Source organism: Populus euphratica, unplaced genomic scaffold, assembly GCF_000495115.2.
Source record: "Populus euphratica unplaced genomic scaffold, PopEup_1.0 scaffold8.1, whole genome shotgun sequence".
NCBI classification, from domain to species: domain Eukaryota; kingdom Viridiplantae; phylum Streptophyta; class Magnoliopsida; order Malpighiales; family Salicaceae; genus Populus; species Populus euphratica.
This window is the reverse complement of record NW_011499855.1, coordinates 2,425,361-2,430,046: the sequence shown is the minus strand read 5'-3', so window position 1 is coordinate 2,430,046 and position 4,686 is coordinate 2,425,361. Positions and strand designations below refer to the sequence as shown.

The following is a 4,686-nucleotide window of genomic DNA, read 5'->3' as shown; positions in this document are numbered from 1 at the left end:
TCTAATGATCGACTCTTCTTTTTCCCTCCCTCATTTCTCTTTTTTTCTTATGCTTTTTTTTTTGTAACAAACAACTACATTCCCTAAATTTCAACATAATTCAACCATCCATAATAAAATTGGCTACCACAATACTTGATTTGTCAGCCTCTGTGTTCTAATTCATATTTTAATTTATATTTTATTGAGAATTCTCCAAAATAAGTAAGCAAATTTACCCTTTTTTTAATTGAATAAAAATTTTAAATATTTATTTTTTGTATATTTTTTGTAGTATATGTATTTTGTTTAGGTGTTCAATATTTAATAGTTTTTTACTTATACAATTTTGTTGTATGAATTTATTGTTTGCCCATGTTATGGTTTGTTTTAAATTTTATAAAATTATATTTGTTTGTAAACTGATAAAACTTATGTCAAATTCTTGACTTTGGTGTTTTGTGATGAAATAAATAATAGCTTATTTAACAGGTTTATTTTTATATTGTAATAAGGTCCAGGGTTTTATTAATTACATATTATCTAATTTGAAAAATATTAGTAGAGGGTATTAAATGCTCGCGCAAGAGGTGTAAGAATAAAAAATTTATTGATTCATATATTATAACGATGCATCTTCAATAAAAAAAAGTTTATGAAAAAATATTTGTGTTCGTATGCACACAAAAAATCATATGTTCCGCATGATACCTTGATAGAAATGATGGTTGGGTCAACTTCTAGAGTTAGCAGCATACATAAAGTTGTAGATGATATTAGTGATCCTTATAGGAATATGGTTATGGATGCGATGAAAATAAATCAGAGTCATATCGGTCAATGTTCAATCATAGATGAAGAACTTAATGTAGATGTGTCAGGTTTTTTTATATTTTAAAAAATTCTGACAAACCATTATGGGATGGTTTGTAGAAATCACATTAAATTATCAACTTTGAAATAGATGTTTACCATCAAGTCAGATCATAAATTAAATGATGCCACAATTACGAGGCCTGATGGGATGATGACATTTCAATGTAAATTTAATTTGTTTTCGCAGCAACATGTTTAATAATTTTTTAAAAAATAATTCTATTTAATGAGTATAATTTAAGGTTTATAAATATTAAAGTTGCAACAACAATAACAACGGTGGAATATTTTAAATCATCGATAAAAATTCACAGGTTTAAACCATTAATGAAAACTTCCGGTTTACAATAACAATTTTAGGTTTACAAAAATAGTTTAAATCATCAATGAAAATTCCAAGTATACAATAACAATTTTATATTTGCACAAAAATAGTTTATATCATCGTTGAAAATTTTGTTTCAATGAAGTTAAGTTTTCAAATATTTTGAAAGAAAACCACAAGTTGATGCATGATTTTCAAGGTTTAAGGTTTATATTAACTTAAATATTTTTTTATAATGTTAATTTGATTAGTTTATTAACATTATTGAAATTTATTTAAAAAAATAATGCAATGAAATATTTGAATGGAAGAGAGCCGATAATAATGTTACAATTGTGAGAAGAGTTTGGAAGAATGACATTGCAACTAAATGAGAACAAAATCAAGATTATTTTTTTATTTTAAATATTAAAATTTTATTTTTCATTTACTTACAAATAATTTATTGGTATCATATAGGGCCTATAGTAGTAATAATAATAATTCATGATTAAGTAATTAGATAGTATTCATATAATATATATTAACTTTTTCTTTTTTTGGAAAAAGAAATAAAGAATACCTTGATAGATTAATTTTTTATTAATTAATATGTAAGTTATTAATTTATTAACTTATCAATTAATTAATAAATTCTTATGGTTTTAAAGATATTAATTTATAGAATTGTCTCACTTTCCATACTCTTCAAAGAATCATATACACAAATCTTCAATGCCAGGCTCTTTAACAGCTATTACACACTTTGAGCTTTTTAAGAAGAAAAATATGAACAGTAGCCTTTTTTAATTGGAATTATATTTTCAGATTTTATTTGTTTTTTTATGACAATTTATTTTGAGGTAAATTTAAATTAGGTAGATATGTTTTTCCCGTGAGAATAAGATAAAAAAATAACAAAACAACAAAGAAATATTATGAGTTTCGGAGATAGTTTAGGTTTTCATAAATATAACCATAAAATGGAAACAAATAATATTTATACCATGATATTCGAGTTTCAATGAGCAAAAGACTGTCCAAATAGTTTTTTATTCTATAGTTTTATGCTTAGACATTTTACATAAGTTTCATTAAAAAAAAAAAAAAAACTTGCTATGATTACTTTAGTTTTGCTATATCGTTCCTCTAAATTTTGGTAAATGAAAGATAAAAAAACCGATATAATTATAATTTTATTATTAAATATTGATAGATATTATAACAATCGAAAAGCAATACAAGCATCTCTTAAACAAACAAAAAACAAGTATTGCTGACAGCAGGGAATGCTAACATGATTAGCAGCTATTTAAATTATTTTTTATTTTTAGTGAATAAACAACGCGTGCTCACGTATCAATACTTGAAACTCCTCCTTAGCCTCTTTGAGATCTCTTGCCCTACCATAAGATAAGCATTAAATATAAAACAGTCGATGCTCATGTTCTGTGAGGACATTGCATTGTAGATATGCATCATGTTCCTGTTATAGATAGATATGCATCATTTCAGATTATTCGGTGAACTTACAAATTAATAGTATTGTTTAACCCTTTTACAATTAGCATATATACGTGCAAGAAGCGATTGCATGAGTATATATACAAAATACAGATACCTCGGCAGACGACATTAACGAAGCACTCGATGCGTGATGAAAGAACCTGTATATTGCTGTCATGTAAAGTAGCCGCCGTAAAAGAATACAGAGGAGTTATGGTTCTACTTTTCAAAGGAAACTAATCAAATAAATTGTAAAGCGTGCATATACCTCTTGGAAGCTAGCTGGATCGTCTCTTCCAAAGTGACTTCTAGATCAAAAACTTGCCCAGCAGAGCACACGAAGAGCAGATCCAGCATGAAAGATAAGAGCCCGTCTCGTTAGCCAAGGACACTTGCTGTGAACCTCATGTGGATTCTAGCTATAAATCACCTGCTTCTCGCTACTTCAATGGATTGACCTTGTCGCTGCAAGCTGAGATCGATCATCCTCTCCTTTTCTTTTGAGCACTGCATAAATGCTCGTGTTCATGAATCCGAGGGAGGATACAGGCAAGTCATCCTTGGCTACCAAACAAGACTCTTTATCTTCATGTTGGATCTCTCTTCAGTACCTTCCTTAGATTAATATAAGATGGAGCAATCTGTTACAATGCAAAGCTGAGACTTTAGGGTAGCTCTCGGCCTCTATTTATAAGCCAATGATAGAGTGCCATGAGATCAATTGGATTGCTAGATACTACTCTATCGAATTATATATCAGCGCTATCATTCACTAATGTGCCATCATCTAATCGCCAAGATTCTTGTCGTGGAAAATATTCAATGGGTCAGATTTGAAGGGTCATGACCACTGTTAGAGGGGCTCGGCCTGGCAAGTTGGTTGAGTGACTCAATGTCCTGAGGCCAAGACTAGATGAGGTTTTTTTTAGACCGGTCATATAGTTGACTGGGCAAAACTAAGAAGATCTAACCGGTTGATGAGGACAAATCTAGATGATTGGATGAGTTAACTCATGAAAACTCAAATGATTCATTGAGTCAACCCAAGTGAGACTCAAGTAATTCCTTTTTACAAAAAAAAAAAAGGTTGTCATTTCAATTTTTATTTCTTCTTGTATTTTGTTTTTAAATCAGGCTGTTTCATATTAAAAAACCAAAAATTCGTTATATGTTGTCGTTTTTATTTTTAAAAAATAATTTAGCATTATTTTTCTTCAAACATGTTCTTACTGGTTAGTCCGCTCACCTCCCATGTAACCCACATCTCCAAACCTGAGATTGGGTCATGGCCTAGACTGCAGTCTTGGAACTTTAATATGTTAATTCATATTAATTTTATATTTTTTATAATTTAATATTTTATTAATTTTATCTTTTATTAGTAGATTAATTATAAATTAATTTTTATAATTAATTATAAATTTTTTATAGAATTATTATGGTTTCATAACCTGAGTTATAGAATTGACTGATTAACTTAGATTGATCAAATATATCATCATTTTAATATTTTTAAGAAATATTATCATTAAATATAATATCATATCAATATTTTAAATTCATAGTTGATTTTTTATTAAAAATATGCTGATAATACTTAGATATTTTGTTTACATTAGAAAAAATAAAATCCATCCAATTCACAGTGTCCGAGGGAACAGTCATGTAATAAGTTTTATGGCAAGTTGTAAATTTTTTTGTTTATATTATTATTATTATTATTATCATTATTATTATTACTATTATTATTATTATTATTATCACCGTGGACTGCTGTCTCGTGCCCTTTGGATCGAGAGCATCCGAAATGGGGGGTTTTTGACCTTACTTGGCAAGAGGATTGAACAAAATCTTGAACGAAATATCTTAGATTTTAGTCGAGATGGATATTTATATTTTTCCTGGCATCCTGAAAACGGGATGGATGGACCCTTTATCCTCTCTCCTTTCTCTCAAACTCTTATAGTCTCATTATTAAATAGCAGTTCTGAAGGCAGTTGTCATCCTTGGCTGAGCAAGGA

The 4,686-nt window shown here is 28.5% G+C and overlaps 1 long non-coding RNA gene across 1 annotated transcript; it reads right to left on the bottom strand.

Moving 5' to 3' along the window:
- Positions 1–2,468: 2,468 nt before the first annotated feature.
- LOC105123066 (uncharacterized) lies at positions 2,469–3,568 on the bottom strand. Its single transcript, XR_841795.1, has 2 exons — positions 2,934–3,568; positions 2,469–2,836 (listed from the first exon to the last, which is right to left on the bottom strand). It is a non-coding gene; the product is annotated as an uncharacterized LOC105123066 (long non-coding RNA).
- Positions 3,569–4,686: the final 1,118 nt, after the last annotated feature.